This window comes from Mauremys reevesii, linkage group 1 (assembly GCF_016161935.1).
Source record: "Mauremys reevesii isolate NIE-2019 linkage group 1, ASM1616193v1, whole genome shotgun sequence".
NCBI classification, from domain to species: domain Eukaryota; kingdom Metazoa; phylum Chordata; order Testudines; family Geoemydidae; genus Mauremys; species Mauremys reevesii.
In genome coordinates, this window is record NC_052623.1 from 188,467,903 (window position 1) to 188,489,524 (window position 21,622).

A 21,622-nucleotide genomic window follows, 5' to 3' on the forward strand; every position below is an offset into this window, starting at 1 on the left:
CACAGAGGCTGGCGAGATTAGGCAGCGAAAGAAAAAGACTCGGGACGAGATGTTCGCTGAACTGATGGCCTGCTCCAGAGCCGAGGCGGCCCAGCAGAGCCAGTGGAGGGAGACCCTCTCTCAGCAGCAGCGCTCACACAGCGAACGGGAGGACAGGTGGCGGCAGGAAGACCAGCAGGCGACTCAAACGCTGCTTGGACTAATGAGGGAGCAAACGGACACGCTCCGGCGCCTTGTGGATGTTCTGCAGGACCGCAGGCAGGAGCAGAGAGCCCCTGAACTGTATCTGCAACCGCCTCCCCGCCACAAAGTCCTGTCCCCTCACCCAAACTCACCAGCAGGAGGGGCGCTAGGGGCCGTGAAAACTGTCACTCCACCCCAGCAGAGCACTCATGTACCAAACAGCTCTCATTCCCTAAAGTATGAGAATTGCTTCCCTTCCTGGCTCACCCAATCCAAAATCCCAGTTTCATCCCCCAACTGTGTAGTTGAGTATTAAAAATAGTTTGCTGTTCATTACTGTTTCCGTCATGTTTCTTTGCAGAAGACTTTGTGTGAAGGGGAGATAGGGGTTTGTTAATTGCATAGGACAGCCACCATTACCAGGGTACAGACATGGGGGCAGGATCAACAGCAGGTCACACACAGAGTGCAGTCACTAGGCACCCGGGTCACTCTGGGAGGTGTCTGCTGCCCCAGGTCAGTCTGGGAGGTGTATGCTGCCCCAGGGTCCGAGCGCCTGGCATCCACAAATGGCAAGGCAGGCTGCCCTTACCATGCCCTTCCACCCTAGCCATGAACCTCTCCGATGCCCTGAGCCCCAGCCAGAGCCATCATCCCCCTACACCTACTCACCCTTCCCACACACCCCTCACCCCTTCCTGCAAACCCACCCCTTCCTGCACACCCTCCTATAACCATCCTCCCCCCAGAGACCGCTGTAGGAGCAGGAGCCTGTCAGTCCTCGAGTATAGAAGCGGTCTGTACATCATTGCACACCGTACCCACCACAGTCTGCGTCCCTGTTTGAACCCTTTAATGCGAATTCGTTAGTAAAGAAAACTTTGTGAATTAAAAATGTTCCAATAACTTTATTTTTAAACGTCTGTTGGAAGGGGGGAAACCTGGTGAACGGGGTATGTAACCGCTGAAAAAAGTCAATAGTAACTGAAACAGGGGCAGGTTCAGCTTCTCTGTAAAGAGACTGGACAGTCATAGGTTACCCTGCTCTCTGAGGAACCTAGCTTTCAAAGCCTCCCGGATGCACAGTGCTTCCCGCTGGGCTCTTCTAATGGCACGGGTGTCTGGCTGAGCGTAATCAGCAGCCAGGCGATTTGCCTCAACCTCCCATCCCGCCATAAAGGTCTCCCCCTTGCTCTCACAGAGATTGTGGAGCACACAGCAAGCTGCAATAACAATGGGGATATTGGTTTCGCTGAGATCCGAGTGAGTCAGTAAGCTCTTCCATCTTCCCTTGAGACGTCCGAAAGCACACTCCACCACCATTCTGCACTTGCTCAGCCGGTAGTTGAAGAGCTCCTTGTCACTGTCCAGGGCGCCTGTATAGGGCTTCATGAGCCAGGGCATTAGCGGGTAGGTTGGGTCCCCGAGGATCACTGTAGGCATCTCCACATCCCCAACAGTTATTTTGTGGTCCGGGAAGAAACTACCTTCCTGCAGGCATCTAAACAGACCAGAGTTCCTGAAAACACGCGCGTCATGAACCTTGCCCGGCCACCCGACGTAGATGTTGGTAAAACGTCCCCTATGGTCCACCAGTGCTTGCAGCACCATTGAAAAGTAGCCCTTTCGGTTAATATACTGGCTGGCCTGGTGGGCCGGTCCCAGGATAGGGATGTGAGTGCCATCTATAGCCCCACCGCAGTTTGGGAATCCCATCGCGTGTTCCTACCTTTGAGTCCAGTGGGTCAACGGTAGTCAACGATGCGTCACAGCAACCAGCCACAGCGTTTGCCCGGGTGTAGATTTGCCCACGCCTGACTGGTAGGTAGATGACTGGCAAGTGGCCGTGGCGTCGTGCCACGCTTTGCTGCACACTGGCCTGCTCGCTCAGGGGGGCTCCTCCGCGCTTCTGGCGGCTCAGCAGCAGCCAGCAAGTCACAGCGTCTGGCAGCATTCAAGGAAGTTGCACAGTTCAGCACTGAAGTTTTGCCCAGACTGAAGTTTCGTCCCACCAGTCCCACCAGTCGCCGTCCCATTCAGTCCGTTTCCCACCGTCCCATAGCACGCCACCCACCCATGACCCCCCTGATCCACGTCCCGCGATCGCGTGCTTGCCTGCTTCTCTTCCTCTGCCACACTTCTCACTCTTGCAGGTCTGCCGTAGCCTCTAGCGCCCGATTCCAGCAGCCTGAAGAGGTGCTCGAGGATGATTGAGGAGCTGAGCGAGGAAGCCATAAGAAGATGAGCAAGGAACAGGTTCCAGCATGCAGCATGTGCTGTGGCATCACAGGCTGTCACTGAGCAGTGCTGTGCAGATTATCAGCGCGCTTTCGTGCGCTTCAGGCGGAGAGGCGGCAGAGGACGAGGGAATGATGGAGACCACCCCATGATTTTGACACATTTTGAACCAGCTCTAAACACATTTCCCCCCAGCATTCTCCAATGCGGGCATGGGGGCGGAACTGGGGGATGCTGCCCAGAATGCACCACTTCAATGTCCGCGCTTGCCCTGTACTTGTGGACTCACAAAGTGTCATTAGTGTGTAGTGTGAATTACCACAGTCGAAAACACAAATCGAATCCACAAATACAAAAAAAGTTAATAAATCGAACTCTTGAAATGTAGAAATACCTCCTACTCTTGTATAAAATCAAAATAAAAACAACAATAAAAAAAAAAATAAAAAAAAAAAAAATTTCTTTTTTTTTAATGTTACAGGTTTTGTTTTTTTCTGTGTTGCTGTTTGTGTTGACTTCAGTACCAGAAGCATGCAGTCCCCAGGCTAAAAATATTTCAGTAAGTATAAATAAAAAAAAATTTTTATTTTTTTCATCAAAAAGAAAAATTTTGTTTTGATACTTTTCAAAAAAGTTTCAAAAAAATTAAACATGAAAAAAAAAAAACCTGTGTTAAATTAAACGGTAACATCTCTATAATTATTATTAATTAAAATTAATTTTATTTATTTATTTAATTTTTATATTTGTTTAAAAAATTTTAAACTGGTGGAAATCACTGAAGTAACTGCAGTAACACCAGAGTTTTAGAGTTTGTAAAGTTCTTTTGATCCCTCTTTTCTTTTGCAGAGTCAGTTTTTGAGAGAGTTTTTTTTTTTTTTTTCAGTTTTCAGTTTGTTCAGTTAAAGTTTTCATTCAAGTTCAGTAAAGAGAAGAGAAGAAAGAGCAGAAAAAAGGAAATTTTTCTTCCAACCTATGAATTATGTGTGAGAGTGAGAGGATGGAGACTCTGAAAGCTAAAGCTGAAAGGGTGGGGTGTGGAAATCAAAAATTTAGTTGATAGTTGACAGATGATATTTACTTTTTGTTTAATAATCAGTTTAAATAAAAAAAATAAAACATTAATTTAGTTTTTTTTTTTTCCTTTTGTCCTTATGTAATAAAGTTTTTTTTTTTTTTATTTTTTTTTAGAGAAAAGACCAGGGCTGTTCATGCATTTTTAATTGCGTTCTAATTTCCATCCAGATAAAAAAAGCGCAAAAAAAAAAAAAAAAAAAATTAATCATCTAGTAATGAAGAAATGCATGTGCAATATAGAATATAAAAAAAAAAAAAAGAAAAAAAATAAGTAAAGTGTTATAAATCTATATTTGCATGTAAATATCTTTATAATCTAATCTACTCTTTCTGTTAGCAAGATGAGAAAAATAAAGTAAAAACTAAAACCTATACGGAATTGAGTGGCAAAACAGTATGTTTTAACCAGCCAATGAGAACCAACCTTTCTTTAGGAAAATAACTGAAATTAAAACAAACTGTACAAGTCGTTTGAGCTGAGGCTTGTGAGATCTTTGTTTCTTTAGGAGTCTTTCTGCTCCTGCATATTCCCACTTCAAGTTCTCCTCCTCAGTCAGTGATGACATACTGTGCTCTTCTTCACACAAGCTAACCGAGATGTCACAAACAGAATATTATGATTTCCGGTGGGAAATCAGCAGCAGGAGCAGAAAAGCTCAGATGTAAGAGAAAAGGATTTTTGTTCCAAATGCAGTTAGTAATAAAGCTGAGGGGAAATGAAAGATCCCTGCATAGTTTGTTTTCTGATTTTATGTTTAGATAGAATTTCTTCCAGAAAAATGAGTGTATTTTAATGAACTTTTTTTCAGTCTGTTGGTGGATGCAATTTATGCCTGCAAAATTAATTGCTTGTGCCTCCAGCTTATTTGCACTCCCTGTCAGGTGATGAGAGGACAAACAGTCATAGTCAGATTTGTTTCTGCAATTTACTTAGTCTCAAATATGTAGGTACAAATTGCACCCACAAAGGAGACCATATATATTTAATATTTCACTTATATTCTTTTTTCAAATTTAGATGTCTATTTTTTCCACAGTTTACCACCAAGTATTAAAGGTTTAATTAAATTTCATTGAAGTAGTTTTCTGAAATGATCCACTGTTTGATTGCAGATGAGATCTGCTAACAGTTCATCCTACATTTGTAAATAAAAGAATATTTTTATGCTCTGTACTGTTCTCCTTTTCTTTTCTCTTTTGCTTCCTCTGCCTGTGCAAAGTGCATGTATCGAAAGCTGACTGTTTTTGTCTGATTTGAGGCAGGGAGTATTTTGGCATTTAAGCATAGGCTCTTGCTTCCCATTCTCTGTACTTGCCCTCTGGACATTGTTAACCCTGGAGTTCAGGAAAATGAATCCCTCTTTATTCTGCTCAGTCTGCTGCCCTTGTGGATTTTGTTTTCTCCTGGTAGACTTTTGTGAATTGTTATTAAAAAGATGTGCCACATGCCTGTTTTGGGGATTTATATAATTATGTTGACCAGTCACTTTCTGACACTTTCTTCATGGTTAGTCTAAATTAGAATTAAAACAGAACACTCATCCCAAACTCATTCCAGTCTAGTAAGGACAACCTGTCATTTGAGGATGCAGTTGTTTCCACTTTTAATCCCCTTCCTCCGTTCACTGTCCTTGCTCACACCACAGGATGGGCAAACTCAGCGAAGGATCCAAGAATTATTTCTGTTTGCCTTCTGCAGAAGTTGTTGTTCCCTTTGTGTCCCCTCTGGCTTTGGGGAAGAGAGAAATCCTGTATTTGATACTGAATCCATGTCTTCTGCTCTGTAGCAAATTGTGCTGCCAGCTGAAGTGTTAATACAGCTGTAGCTTTCATGTATAGTTGAATGTGTCCCTCCGCCCCCCACATAATTATCTTAATGGAGGATACCATTTTAGAAGTCTCATTTAGCATCCTCTGCAGAGTAAGAAAATCCCTTCCAGTCTGTCATGGAATTGTTGCAGTTGCTATGGTTAAATAGCGAAAGACCTGCCTTTCATATTGCATGTGTTTCAGACCTTTATCTTTTGCTTCCCATTAGGTCCACTGTCCTCACAACATCACCGTTTTTGCTGGGAGTGGGGAAAGTGGGAACTGACTATTTTATTTATCTGTTTCTTAGCAGATTTGAGATAATAAACTTTCAATGTGGGAAGGAGCAGACGCTCGAAGGCTTGTTGAGCCACGGAAATGATGTGTTCAATCTGGAGATGGAGGCAGATGCAGACGTGCTTGCGCTGGGCTTTCTATCTAAAGGTAAGGTAACCTAATTCATTAATTGGGAATACCAGGATATTAGGCAGATCTTGAATGAGCTTCCTTTGTAAAAAAAAAAAGAGTTGTGGTTAGTTTGTATAGAATTGTATGTTGTGGTTTAAACCAGTATGATCAGCCGTTAAAATGTTGGTTTCTCCTTCTGAAACAAGAAAACAGAGAATATGTAGGATTTTGAAATGGAGATTCTTCTAAAGAGCCTTTTCCTATACCCTGGGGGATCCTGCCTTAAGAAAAATTACCTGGGTTGTAAATCATTGAACTGTGATTCCAAAAGTCCTCATTCAAACAATTTATGGTAAATCTCTTTCTTTGTAATCTGTTCATAGGGATAACTGTCCCAGAAATGATATGATATACCTAGATTGTTAGTAACTCTAAAATCATAAGGTTACTGATTGAACATATGTTTTACTGATTGTTCTAGCAAGGGTCATAATCTGACATGGAGTTGAAATGTGGACTTGGATTTGATACATGGACCAGGATTTAACTTGTTTTCTCATAGCATAGCAGTAAGGCTCTATTAGTGTTCTCCTTACAGATCACCGATGAGGTTTGTTGTACTTGATGCTGCACACAGCAGACTGGAACATCTGGTCCATGTTCCAAGAGACTGACTTCCCTTATAAATTAGTAAAGAAAATCAGCTCAGAGTGATAATGTGACATACACTGGGCGATGAATTGATGGTTTGATTTCCAAAGAGCAACTATGGTATCTAGAAGATTCCCAAAGCCTTCTTTCCTTAAGGAGATTATCATTGCAGAAAAAAGTGTGTGTATTTTTAGGCCAGATTTGAATAAAGAAAGTTGGCCGCTTGCAATGGAAGTGGGGACATGGAATGTCAGGCATAAATAGCATCATGAAAGAAGGTGTGAAGATGAGTACAAGGAATCAGAATGGGTTGTTTAAGAGGGAAGCATGGGAGGAGCAGAGGCAGCAGGTGACAGGCCTGTAAGAAGACAATCTAGAGTTTGGCTGGGGTAGAGCTTTGACTAGAATGGTGAGGTGAAGCCTATGGAATATCTGGCCAGAGTGTAGAAATTATTTTGGCCATAAAATCTTACTTTGGGCTGAAATTCAGTATAGAGGGGCTCAGACCAGATCAGAATTCATTTTCCCACTCTTAAGCCAGCTTTTTAAAGATGATTCAGTTATTTTAAGAGGCCCACTGAAATACCCTGGCTCTGGTTGTTTCTTGTATTTTAATTTAGGACCAAATTCTCCTTTGTCCTTTGAGACTACAGTAGTAGGAAGGGGATGAAGAAAGGTTTTACCCAAGCTCTTCCATGCTGAAGCCTGGCTAACTGTTGTCCTAAAACTCTGCAGATCATGTCTAGCTTGTGGCTGTTGAAAGCCACCCTCTATGTGCCTAATGGCATATAGTAGCAGGTGCTGAGGGAGCACATTCAGCACATTTCTGCAGCAGTGCTACCCTCAGTCTTCTCTGCGCCATTCTATCTTGCTCAGGTCTTTGTAGAGTTGTTAAATATTGAACACTGAACTCAAGCCTTGAGAGAGGGAGCTCTAGTGTTACATTTTAAAATACACAATATTGCTGACAATTACATTTTGTAGGCTAGTAATCCATACTAGGCAGGAGACTGTTTTATTTTCAAAATATTTCACAAACATTAAAACATTTAAACAAATACACTAGCGGGCTTCAAATGGCTTTTAGTTTTTCATAATGTTTTTTGCAAAATGTACTTACTTTAAATAAGCACGTGACTGAGTCTGCAATTCTAAATTCAGTGGGTACCTTTGCGGTGTTTCATTAGCACTTTTACCAGTAGTTAGGAATTACGGACCAGATTTTTAAATGTATCTAGATGTCTAACAGTTCAGCAAATCTGGCCCAGAGTGCCCAAACCTGCCTTGCCTAACTGAAGAAACTGTGCCACAGCAGGAAAGCAGAATCAGGATCTGGTCCTTAATGTTGTGTAAAGTTGTACAACAATATGTTACTATCCTGAAAATCTTTACTAGAGAAGGTCCTGTAGCTTTGTTCTGTGAAAACTCATCCCTAGCAAAATCATATTCAACTGCACTTGCTGCTAGTTTTCATTTTAATTCTATTCTGAATTAATTACCATATTGTTCTTTAAGAACATGTGAGAAATGGCTTATTTTACCTTTCTAGAGGGCCTTACTCTATTTTTGATATGGCAACATTTATTTTTTTTTTAATTTGTTTTAGTTATTGAGCTTACGCTTTGAAATGAAAGCATCTTGGTATCTGATGGTTCCAAATTTTTTTTAAAAAAATTATCTTTTCTTTAGAGAAAAGATGTATTTCTCATTTTGCTCTGCATGTTTTCTTGCATGTTGCTTCGTTGGATGGTTGCATAACTGAGCCACCTCTCTGTGGAAAAATAAATCTTCTATATGTTGGTTACACAGGATATAATGACATGTAATTCAAAGAACTGATGTGCTGACACATTAGTGGCATGTGTTCTTGATTCTGCAAAGTACTGAGCACTCTCAACTTCCACTGAAGTCAATGGAAGTTTTGGGTGCTCAGCACCTCTCAGAAAGCACTTTAGTATCAAGCCCACCTTGATAACTAAAGATAAATTTAGCTGGCTTGGCTACAATAAAAACTAATCCAGACCTCTGTTCCTTTGATTGAATGTTGAAGAAAAATCTGGTTCACCTTTCTTCTTTTCATTTCTATTTGGGACCAACAGCCAAAGTACTGGCGACTGCCAGAGAGCTTGTTTTCATGAGAGTTCTAACCGAATTTTACACGCCAATGAATTTCAGATAGTTGAGGTTAGGCTCTCATGTGAACGCTGGGCTGCTTCATTGAAATAAACTGCTACACCTTTCAGGGCCGGCTCTACAGTTTTCGCCGCCCCAAGCAGCGCGCCGAATTGCTGTCACGGACGGCAGGGGCAGTCTGTGTGCCCTTAGGGCGGCAGACGCATTTCCACGGTGGCAGCAATTCGGTGGCAGCTTCTATGTTTAGCTGAAGCCACCGCGGACAGCTAAACATAGAAGCTGCTGCCGAATTGCTGCCACCGTGGAAATGCGCCTGCCGCCCTAAGGGCACACAGACTGCCCCTGCTGTCCGTGACAGCAATTCGGCACGCTGCTTGGGGGCAAAACAACAGGGACTGCCGCCCCTTGCAGATTGCCACCCCAAGCACCAGCTTGGAATGCTGGTGCCTGGACCGGCCCTGACATCTTTAGAGACTGACCCATTGCACCTGTTCTTGGAAGTTTGGTACTGTGGAGTTTAGATGTGCTTGTAATTATTAGAACTGGGATCACTGGCTGTTGGGAGTCTGAAAGGACAGGAAACAGGAAGGACGGGGGAAGAGTTGAGGAGGCTGAGTGAGAGTTAGAGTGTGCAGCAGTAGCTTGGTAAAGAGGTTTCCACTGTAAAAATAAAGTCCTGTTGAAGTTGTTAGTACGTTGCCTGGTTGATGCAACATTTTGGCAACGAGGGTGGATCTTCTGCCTCTGAACCCACCTGCATCCTTTCTGCAAAGCCCAGGTGAGCCGCCAATTGCTTTTACTGTCTGGATCCATATGTTTGAGACTTACCTGCTTGCTATCACCTGAAGAAATCCTGGAAATTACAGATTTGAGACTTATAATTTTTACTTCTTCTGGAATTGTGGTCTGTCTTTGTCACAATAGCTTCCTAGAGGTCATATATACTTGTAACCCTGTGCTTTATAGTAGGCGCTTGGTAACATCCGGTCTAGTCAAGGGTGAATTAATTCCAGCTTCCATTCTAACTCCCAAACTTTCTTGAACAGGAGTAGAATTTCCATGCTAGTCTCTAAACAGGAAAAGTAGTGGGTTGCTTGTCCTCTCCATCTGTTGAGTCATCTGCTGGGAGCCAGTGTGTGATTTAGTCTGTGTGCAGAGCTAAGGGTTACCTAAACTATTTTATGGGGTGCCCACTAACTCAGTGGTTCTCAAACTTTTGTACTGGTGACCCCTTTCACATAGCAAGTCTCAGTGTGACCCTCCTTATAAATTAAAAATACTTTTTTAATATATGTAACACCATTATAAATTCTGGAGGCAAAGCGGGGTTGGGATGGAGGCTGACCCCTCACGACCCCCCATGTACTAACCATGTGACCCCCCTGAGGGGTCCCGACCCCCAGTTTGAGAACCCCTGCACTAACTGAACTATAGAGGATCTAGCACAGAGCTTAGAGTTGTGGTGAGCCTCCTCTGAGAGATCAACTAGGCTAGAAAGTGGTGCCAGTGTGTGATCTGAGGTGGCGGCCTCGAGAATAGAGAGAGAAATCAGAGGTGGGGGGGAAGGTTTAGTGATAGGGTTGTTGGCGGGCCTATCTGGTCTAGGTCATAATATGTAGAGAGATAGAAAGTTGTAGGCCTACTTGGGAGGAGAGGTCATGGAGGACAATGAATCTTTGAAGAGAAGGTTGGAGGGATTTGAGGCATGGCACAGAACTGGGAATCAGATCCCAGCGTTGTACTCCTAGATCTGAGAAGACTCCCTCTGTGGCCTTGGGCTCCTCACTTAAACTCTCAGCATCAGCTCCCTCATCTGGGAGGGAAGAAAAGAGCGGGGGAGGATAATTATGCTTAATTATTTCACAAGGATGTTGTGAAGAATCAGTTGCTTTTTGTAAAGCACTGTGAAAATGAAAAGCACTGTGGTATTCTGTACGCTAACCAACCAAACCTCAGAATGCCTAAATGGACCCCCTAAACCTTTTGATGTTAACAGATCACAAAGCTTCCTTGAGCAAAGATTAGTCACTTTTATGTTGGCCTGTACTTATTTTGCGTCTGTAGGTCTATGTAATGTTTGGTTTTGTTTTTATATCCCTTCACACTGTGTTCATTTTGCAAGGAAGTTTTTTTTAACAAACAAATCCCTCCAGAAAATAAGATTCAAGTGCAATAGTTTAATGATAAATGCTTGTTTCTTAAAGTATTTCAGTAGCATAAATGCAAGAATATTTAAAAACAGAACTGCAGGTAACTCTGAGAGAAAACTATCTTGTCATATGGAGAATAATATATCATGGAATAAATGTAAATGTTCAAGTCAGTTGTCTGCAATGATCGCACATAGAGATGATTGCTCATAAAATTCCTGAAATTGCATGTACTCACTGGGAGTGGGGAATTGCACTATATTTTAATAATCTAGGAAACTCATCCTCTTGTAGAGCTTCATATCCAGTCTCATTACTTGTCCTGCTGTAGCATGAAAAAGAGCCCTATGCTGCCAGGTGTTGACTGTTCCCAGTCTCCAGTGGGAGTTTAGGGTACTTGGCCCCTTTCAAAAATGATCATTATGGGCATGATCATGAAAGAGTTGGCAGCGTGCTCTTCTGAAATTCTTATTCAAAAAGAGAAGCTTTTTGTGGTATTTTTCTTTAATAAATTGTTGTGTAAAAAAAACCATTATCAGAGGGGTAGCCGTGTTAGTCTGGATCTGTAAAAAGTGACAGAGTCCTGTGGCACCTTATAGACTAACAGACGTTTTGGAGCATGAACTTTCCTGGGTGAATACCCACCTCGTCGGATGCATGTAATGGAAATTTCCAGAGGCAGGTGTGTATATATATGCAAGCAAGAATCAGGCTAGAGATAATGAGGTTAGTTCAATCAGGGAGGATGAGGCCCTCTTCTAGCAGTTGAGGTGTGAACACCAGGGAGGAGAAACTGCTTTTGTAGTTGGCTAGCCATTCACAGTCTTTGTTTAATTCTGAGCTGATGGTGTCAAATTTGCAAATGAACTGAAGCTCAGTAGTTTCCTCTTTGAAATCTGGTCCTGAAGATTTTTTTGCTGCAGGATGGCTACCTTTAAATCTGCTATTGTGTGTCCAGGGAGATTGAAGTGTTCTCTTACAGGTTTTTGTATATTGCCATTCCTAATATCTGATTTGTGTCCATTTATCCTTTTCCTAGGGACTGTCCAGTTTGGCCAATGTACATAGCAGAGGGGCATTGCTGGCATATGATGGCGTATATTACATTGGTGGACGTGCAGGTGAATGTACCAGTGATGGTGTGGCTGATCTGGTTAGGTCCTATGATGGTGTCACTGGCGTAAATATGTGGGCAGAGTTGGCATCGAGGTTTGTTGCATGGATTGGTTCCTGAGTTAGAGTTACTATGGTGCAGTGTGTGGTTGCTGGTGACAATATGCTTAAGGTTGGTGGGTTGTCTGTGGGCAAGGACTGGCCTGCCTCCCAACGCCTGTGAAAGCGAGGGATCATTGTCCAGGATGGGTTATAGATCACCGATGATGCATTGGAGAGGTTTTAGCTGGGGACTGTAGGTGGTGGCCAGTGGAGTTCTATTGGTTTCTTTCTTGGGCTTGTCTTGCAGCAGGAGGCTTCTGGGTACATGTCTGGCTCTGTTGATTTGTTTTCTTATTTCCTCATGTGGGTATCATAGTTTTGAGAATGCTTGGTGAAGATCTTGTAGGTGTTGGTCTCTGTCTGAGGGGTTGGAGCAAATGTGGTTATACCTCAGCGCTTGGCTGTAGACGATGGATCATGTGGTGTGTCCGGAATGGAAGCTGGAGGCATGAAGGTAGGCATAGTGATCGGTGGGTTTTTGGTATAGGATGGTGTTAACGTGACTGTCACTTATTTGTACCGTGGTGTCTAGGAAGTGGACCTCCCATGTAGATTGGCTCGGGCTGAGGTTTATGGTGGGGTGGAAGCTGTTGAAATCGTGGTGGAATTCTTCTAGATTCTCCTTCCCATGAGTCCAGATGATGAAGATGTCATCAATGTAGCATAGGTAGAGAAGGGGTGTGAGTGGACAGGAGCTGAGGAAGCGTTGTTCCAGGTCAGCCATAAAAATGCTGGCATATTGTGGGGCCATGCGGGTGCCCATAGCGGTGCCACTGGTCTGGAGGTATATATTGTCACCAAATTTGAAATAATTGTGTGTGAGGATAAAGTCACAGAGCTCAGCAACCAGTTGTGCTGTGACATCATCAGGGATACTGTTCCTGACAGCTTGTATTCCATCTGTGTGTGGGATGTTTGTGTAGAGAGCCTCCACATCCATGGTGGCTAGGATGGTGTTTTATTGAAGATCACCAATGCATTGTAGTTTTCTCAGGAAATCAGTGGTGTCACGGAGATAGTTGGGAGTGCTGGTGGCATAGGGTCTGAGTAGAGAGGCAACTTATCTGGACAGTCCATCAGTGAGAGTGCCAATGCCCGAGATGATGGGGAGTCCAGGATTTCCAGGTTTGTGGATCTTGGGTAATAGATAGAATAACCCTGGTCAGGGCTCTAAGGGTATGTTGATTTGTTCCCGTGTTAGTGTAGGGAGTGTCCTGAGTAGATGGTGCAGTTTCTTAATATATTCCTCAGTGGGATCTGAGGAAAGTGGCCTGTAGAATTTGGTATTAGAGAATTGTCTGGCAGCCTCCTTTTGGTAGTCAGACCTGTTCATGATGACAACAGCACCTCCTTTATCAGCCTCTTTGATTATAATGTCAGGGTTGTTTCTGAGGCTGTGGATGGCATTGCGTTCTGCATGACTTAGGTTATGAGGCAAGTGATGTTGTTTTTCCAGAATTTCTGCCTGTGTACATCAGCGGAAGCATCCTATGTATAGGTCCAGACTGTTTCGACTCTCAGGAGGAGTCCATGTGGCGTTGTTCTGCAGCTGCTGTTGGTGAGGGGGTATCTGTGTATCAGTGCGCCATTCAGTGTTATCTTGAAAATATTCTTTGAGTCGGAGACGGCGAAAGTAGGCTTCCAGATCGCCGCAGAACTGTATCATGTTCATGGGGGTGGTGGGGCAAAAAGAGAGTCCCTGAGATAGGACAGACTCTTCTGCTGGGATGAGTGTGTAGCTGGATAAATTGACGATATTGCTGGGTGGGGTAGGGGTACCACTGTTGTGGCCCCATGTGGCAGGTAGGATTTTAGACAGCTTACGGTCCTTTTTCCTTTGTAGATAGGTGAAGTGTGTAATGTAGATCTCTTGTCATATTTTAGTATAGTCTGTTTGTGTGGAAGGTTGGTTATTTATGAAAGTTTCCAGGTTGGAGAGCTCTTTTTTGATGTTTTCCTGTTCGCTGTATAGGATGCTGATCAGGTGGTTCCTCAGTTTCTTTGATAGTGCATGGCATAATCTCTCACTGTGGTCTGTGCAGTATGTAGATAGCAATGGATTTTTCACCTTCAGTTGGTTTGCTATAATGTCCATCCATTTGCATTTGGAAAGGAAGATATCTGTCTGTACTTCTGCAAGTTTCTTCATGAGGTTGATGGATTTCCACTCCATATGGCTAAATGCAGTGCCTTGCATGGTGTCAAGTATCAGAGGGGTAGCCGTGTTAGTCTGGATCTGTAAAAAGCGACAGAGTCCTGTGGCACCTTATAGAATAACAAGTATTGGAGCATAAGCTTTTGTGGGTGAATACCCACTTTGTCAGACACATGTGGTGGAAATTTCCAGAGGCAGGTATAAATATGCAGGCAAGAATCAATCTAGAGCAGGGGTCGGCAACCTTTCAGAAGTGGTGTGCCGAGTCTTCATTTATTCACTCTAATTTAAGGTTTTGCGTGCCAGTAATACATTTTAAAGTTTTTAGAAGGTCTCTTTCTATAAGTCTATAATATATAACTAAACTATTGTTGTATGTAAAGTAAATAAGGTTTTTTAAATGTTTAAGAAGCTTCATTTAAAATTAAATTAAAATGAAGAGCCCCCTGGACCGGTGGCCAGACCTGGGCAGTGTGAGTGCCACTGAAAATCAGCTCACGTGCCGCCTTCGGTACGCGTGCCATAGGTTGCCTACCCCTGATCTAGAGATTAATGAGGTCAGTTCAATCAGGGAGGATGAGGCCCTCTTCTAGCAGTAGAGCAATTATGGTGGTACTGTAGAATGCCTGAAAGAGGGAGTCATTTAACTGGGGTCTAGCAATCCAAATCCAAATTAGATTGTAATGAATGAACAGTATAGATCTGTGGGGGCACAAGTAAACCACCCCCTCCTATCTCCAGTCCTCAACTCCACCTTGCCCAGCCATTCAGGAACAAAGACTGGCAGTAATGGATGGGGTTTAATTAGGCCACAGTTTAGTCCAGTAAAGTATCTGGGAGTACCTGGCAATAAATTGTACAGTGCAGGTCATCATCCTTTGCTTAATCATTTCCACATAATCCCCAACCTGGTCCTAACCATTCAGCTGCTGAGACCCCAGTGTCCTCCCTCACATCAGGTGAAAGGGGGATATAAAACGAAGGCAAGTCAGCTCCGTGCTGTACTAGATGTAGGAGGCCCAACCTCCCATTATTCAGCTCCCTTCAGGGATGCTTTCCTTCAAATCCTTATCCAGACCATTTTATCCAGTAACGCTATCCCTTCCACACCAAGGACATCTGTAGCCTGATCCAGGTTAGAGGGCTTTTCTGGGACTGCACAGGCCTTAGAATCTATAAAGCTATAAATACTACTCCTGGGGGAATTCTGCGCCAAAAATTTCTAAATTCTGCATATTTTGGATTATTTTGACAACTAATATAATCACACCAGTTTCAGTTGTTTTGGTAATTTATTTAAACTACAGTACAGAAAAAAGTCACAATAACTATTCAGCATTTCTGAAACTCATGAAAGTTAAGCTACAAACACTTGGTAACTAATACCCTGCACTCCACTTATAACTCTGAATTTTTATTTAAATTACATTACAGAACACCAAACAACAAAACCAAAAAAAAGTAGATGTCATTTTAAATTGATCAGACTTTCTCACATGAAAGTCATACAGTTTTGCAAATCATTGTCCTGTATTTCAGTGCAATCCAGTCTTTTCTTTTCATTTAAATTATAGTACAGAAAACAGAACCTTCAACTTTTTCTCACTTAGTGATTTCTTCATTAAGAATTCTTTGTAGAACTGAAAGATCTTAGAGTGACACTGGACAGCATGGAATCAGCTGTTCCAGCATGTTCTACCGGGACTAGGAGGCATGGATCCTTTGGCCTCTGGAGACTCCTCTTGTAGTTTCTGGTTCATGAAATGGCGGTACCTCGCTTTCCAGCTACCAGAGTTATAGAACATGATTTTGAAGCACTTTACAAATGTATCAACCAGCTGAAAAGACTTTCTAAATGATTCACCAATTAAATTAACAATATGTGCCAAATAGGTTATTTACACAGAATTTGGAAACAGTGTAGAAAACACAGAATCAAATGCCTTTTTCATGTAACCAGCATTGTCCGTATCAATTACCACAACAGTTTCATAATCAATCTGGTACTCATTTACTGCTTTGACTACAGCCTGTGAAACAGTTGAGAGATTAACAGTGTCTAAAAACACTATCAACCAAAAAAGAGTTAACCATGCCCACTGCAATCAGATTGTAATGTTGCAAACAGTACATTCAGAACTGATCTTGCCTCATCATTACAACATTATCAAAGAGAACAGCAATTTTCTTCTCTTTAAGTTTCAGTTTTAAGTTTTCCTTTCCTCTGAGGTACACTTCAGATAAGTACATCTCAGTCAGTTGTGGCCTACCAGGAATTGCATCACCATTCTGGACCCTGCTGTCAAGAAATTCCCTCACAAGTGTGTGGTCAGACTTTTGACAAGGGGATGTTGGCACCTGCTAATGTCTTCACCCATGCTGTACAAATCTGAAAGTAGGAAAAAAAATAATTTGAGATATACCTATCATAAAGCTGGAAGGGACCCTGGGTCATTGAGTCCAGCCCCCTGCCTTCACTAGCAGGACCAAGTACTGATTTTGCCCTATATCCCTAAGTGGTCCCTCAAGGATTGAACTCACAACCCTGGGGTTAGCAGGCCAATGCTCAAACCTCTGAGCTATCCCTCCTCCCCACAGGTTAGATAAGTCTTGAGTGAGCACAAATATTTACCATCCACGTAACCGCTCTAATCTTAGATTAATACATTTATTCATATATTTATTTCTGAATATCTAGATTTTAATTTAGATGTATAGTATAGTAAATGATCACACAGTCATCACTTGCCAAAAATAGTGGTTTAAAAACAGAGCTATCTATTCAAGATCTCAGAGCAAGTGAAGAGACCCCATCGCTATGACTGTTCTATGCTACTTATCTTATTTTTCTGTATTATAACATTTTCTTATATTTCCACTCACCTCCATACATTCTTTCTCTGCTGGTGTTTTGTTTTTAAGTGTACTTGTAATGGGCTTCTAATGTTTATTTCTGCCTTCCTCTTGTTTGTTCCTCAGTCAGTGGTGGTTGGCTTTTTTTATGCAAAACTATCCACAATTACAGACCATCATTCATGATTGAGAACAACACTGCACAATGTGCAAAATAATTTGTCCCCATTCACATGCAGTTTTGTAGGGAATTCGCGAGCACGAGAAGCCAGAGTAGCTGTTTTTGATGTGTGATGTGAAGGCCATTCGCGTTGTGCAAAAGAACAAATATCCCTTTGCCCTTTAGTACCTTCATCTGGACCTGGCTGGATACTTTAGGAAATGCTTGGTTCCGATTGTCCTGATATTTTATTGACTGCTTGGTAAATGTTTTATTTGCCCTCAGTCTTTCTTAAGTGGGTAAGTAAATAAGTAAAATAAATCCTTAGCTGTGATCTAACCCATTTGTGCCACTTTGGCACAGGAAAAAAAGGTGAGAAAGTGCTTAGATCTTCCTAGCTGAGGATTCCCTCACTGTCTTTTATAATAAGACTCCTTTACATCAATCTAGCAACGTAGGGGCCTTACAACTTTTACAGGTTTTATGCTCCTGGGGGAATTGACTGAGAATGGGAACAGTTAACTAACAATAGCAACACTAATAGTCAGGATGCTTCCGAGAATGAGCTCAATTAACCGTCAACAGCAACTTTAACAATGTTACTAACTACACAGTCAGCTGATACATTTGTGCCGCAGTGAATGAATCAATTAACTCAGGCAGGGCTGCTACATTTGTGCCTCTAGCCTGCCTCCTGCATAATAAGAAGCCCCACCCTTCCACACCAGGGAGCTGCAGTAGCAAGGGAGAGGGACTCACGTACACCTAGCCTTGCCCCCCCAACAGTGATCACACAGGCATACACGCCCAGCTCCCCTCTCCCACCTCTGAGGCTGCCTGGGCTGCCGGGAAGAGGTGCATGTCCCCCAGCAGATTTATTTATTTATTTATTTGCATTTTTCGGAGGGGGGGGGAACAGTAAAATGCAGCCATATGAATTCTGTGCCCCCAGAGGGGTGCAGAATCCCCCAGGAGTAAAATCCCGCCCCCGACAAACACACACACACACTCTCTCCTGGTCAGCATGAAGGGCAGAGCTCTCCCTCAACCTGGTCCAGCTGCTTCCAGCTCTTCTTTTCTTACCTGCTCTGTCCATGTAAGCTTTCCCTCTCCCCCTCTACTACCCAGGGTAGGGAGTAGAACCCCCCTAAGGATGCAAGAACCCCTTTTCCTCCAGCAAGCCAGATAAGGACTTACCACACGGATACTGTTGGGAGCATATTTCCCATCCCTAATCACCAACTCCCATTAAAAACACTTACACAATCCTCAACCCAGATGAGTTTCTTCTTGCTTTTCCATTTTTGGCTGTACCTTGGGCATCCACTCCTCATTCAGGCCCTGATCCAGCAAAGCACGTAAGCATATGCTAAATCAATTGGTGCCGTGTCCCAATTACTATTGCTTAAGTTTAGTTTAATATATAATGCATTTGAAATGAACAGTTTCATTACAGATGGAAGTAAGTACAGTTGTCAAGCTGTATCCTAGAGTTCCAAGCCAGGCGTGGGGAGAACTGAAAGATGGACAGCATTGTCTGTCTCTAGAGAAACAGAGCTGGACTTTGGGGTCAGAGGGTAAGGTATGATAAGCATGCTTTAGACTGAGCTTAGCAATACTTAATTTGTGCAGTAGCTTGCCAGGATTGAGCCTCGGCGCCTCTATGCTTTGCAGTTCATAGCCCTGGCACCTCTGAGCTTGCTGCATCTGTTTATGAATGTAAAACAAATTGCTTGAGCCCCGGCACCTCTTTCATTACAGATTAAGCACTGGAGCTTAGTTATGACAGTTTGTACGTTTCCATCTAAGTGGGAGTAGGGGATGCAACTCAGAAAATCAACACTGAGGACAGTTGTGCAGGCAAAGTGCAAAGGTGGAGGAACTTAGCAGATATGACTGAAGAAGTGACTGGGAGCAGTAAGCTTTGGAAGGCACTAGGAGCCTGTGGCTTCAACCGTTCCCTCTTCCGTACTTTCTTTTTCTTTCTTAGGGCTGGTCTTCAGTATAGGGAGATTGATGCTGCTGCAATCAATGCAGCAGGGATTGATTTAGCAGGTCTAGTAATTGACAGCAGAGTGCTCTCCGAATGATCCCAGTTCTCCATCTCTCCAAGAAGAGTAAGGGAAGTCGACCAGAGAGCGTCTTCCATTGATGAAGAACAGTGAAGACACTGGGGTAAGTTGACCTAAGCTCCGTTGACTCCAGCCACATTATTCACATAGGTGGAGTAGCGTAACTTAGGTTGACTTATTCCAGTAGTGATGACAAACCCTTAGTGTTAAATTTTTGAAATTTAGTGTACACAAAAATGTGACTGTTGGCTAAATCTTTCAGTGGCACTTCTATGATGTTGGTTTCTTAGAGAAACCTATTTTAAAAAAATGTCTATAACTTGTTCCTGTTCAGTCTCAGGTAGCTTTACTATCTAATTCATTTTCAGAATCATTTCAACCTAATATGCTGTCTAGCAAAGTACCATTAGTGACTAATCCAAACAATAAGTGATTCTCTGACATGAGTAAAGGAAAGGGGAAGGATGAATGAAGGTTTATTTCCTCCTGCCTCCCTTTCTGGATGGAAATAGTTTTGCTTCTTGTCTGTTAGTGGCCGCAAAGACAATGACAGACTGACAGCCAAAAATCCTATTCCTCCACATGTCAAGTCACAGCAACACATTTAAAATAACTAAGCTTTGAAACAACTTGTCATATGGGGCTTTTCATTCAAGGTGTGCTCCAACTGCAGGAGGTTTAAAAGTGCTGCAGCCCAGTCATTATTTGGATGGAAATTAAATGCACAAACAGTATATTTAATTTTTTATTGGTTAAATAAAATTGCCTTAAATGTGTCAGATACTTTTTTCCTTATGTAAGCTTTTTATCAAAACACGTGTTGCATTTAAAACTAGTTGATGTATTAAACAATGGAAATATTATCTGTAATTAGTAAACTGAACTAACAGCACAAAAATTTAAGTACATCAGAAACAGGAAGTCTGTGAAAAAATCAATGGGGCCACTGGATGATCAAGGTGCTCAAGGAGTACTCAAGGAAGACAAGATAGTTGTGAAGAAGCAAAATGAGTTCTTTGCATTGGTCTTCACTGCATAGTATGAGAGGGAGATTCCCACACCTGAGTGATTATTTTTAGGTGATAAATGTGAGGAACTGTCCCAGATTCAGATGTCAATAGAGGAGGTTTTGGAACAAATTGAAAAACACTAAGAAGTCACCCGGACCAGTTGGTATTCATATAAAAGTTGAGAAGGAACTCAAATATGAAATTTCAGAACAACTAACTATGGTATGTAACCTATTGTTTAAATCAACCTCTGTACCATGTGACTGGCAAATAGTTAATGTAACAACAACTTTAATAAAAGTTTCAGTGGTAATCATGGCAATTAGAGGCTGGTAAGTCCAATTTCAGTACGAGCAAATTGGTTGAAACTATAATAAAGAACAGACTTACTGATGAACATGATGCATTAAGGAAGAGTCAACATGGCATTTATAAAGGGAAATCATGCCTTACCAAACTAAGAATTCTTTGAGGGGGTTAACAAACAAACATGTGAACAAGGGTGATCCAGTGCATATAGCATACTTGGACTTTCAGAAAGCATTTGACAAGGTCTCTAACTAAAGGCTCTTAAGAAAAGTTAGTAGTTATGGGATAAGAGGAAAGGTCCTCTCATGGATCAGTAATTGTTTAAAAGATAGGAAACAAAGCCTAGGAATGAATGTTCAGTTTTCACAGTGGAGAGAGGTATATAGCAGGGTCCCCTAGTGATCTGTACTGAGACCAGTGCTGTTTCATATATTCATAAATGATCTGGAAAAATGGGTAAACAGTGAGGTGGCAAAATTTGCAGACAAATACAAAATTACTCAAGATAGTTAAGTCCAAAACTGACTGCAAAGGGATCTCACTAAACTGGGTGACTGGGCAACAAAATGGCAGATGAAATTCAGTGTTGATAAAGGCAAAGTAAGGCATATTGTAAAACAGAATACCAACTATACATACAATATGTTGTGTAGCCTGATTTGGGGAGGGTTAGTAGGGACATATAGGTGACATATAGGTTATATAAACCTGCCCCTGGAAATTTCCACCACTTGCATCTGAAGAAGTGGGTATTCACCCACGAAAGCTCATGCTGCAAAACGTCTGTTAGTCTATAAGGTGCCACAGGATTCTTTGTTGCTTTTAGTAGGGACAGTGGAATTTATCCACTTAATTTAGTTGTATATAATAATTAATTTTCCAATTAATTAGTAATGTTAATAATAATTAATAGATATTACTAATATGGGTATGGCTCACCAATATGTGTGATCAGAAGATAAAGTTCGTCTTGAATCAGGCTTCACAGAATTTAATACAAGGAGATTGGGGTATAACAGGAATTTACACTGAGACAAAGTTTAGTCAAACAAGACCTTTTATTTAAAACCAATAAAACAAGAAGTAAATGTAAAATGTTAAAAGCAGTTTGATTACAAAGTTACAAAATATCACAGTTCTTTAAGAGATATGATATGATATGATATTACACAGTTCTAATGCACTTTGCAGCAAATAGT

General features: G+C 42.2%; 1 protein-coding gene and 1 pseudogene across 14 annotated transcripts in view; one reads left to right on the forward strand and one right to left on the reverse strand.

The window, feature by feature from the left end:
• Positions 1-21,622, forward strand: part of HTR1F (5-hydroxytryptamine receptor 1F) — a 243,398-nt gene that overhangs the window by 74,056 nt on the left and 147,720 nt on the right. For 11 of the 14 annotated variants that reach the window (XR_005599265.1, XM_039541345.1, XM_039541333.1 and 8 more), the window contains one exon: positions 5,621-5,751. The gene's annotated coding sequence lies outside the window, so the exon portion shown is untranslated. Of the gene's footprint in view, positions 1-5,617; positions 5,752-21,622 lie in introns of all 14 variants that reach the window. The other 3 variants (XM_039541344.1, XM_039541360.1, XM_039541359.1) reach the window with 1 other exon arrangement.
• Positions 16,275-18,128, reverse strand: LOC120407923 (annotated as a pseudogene).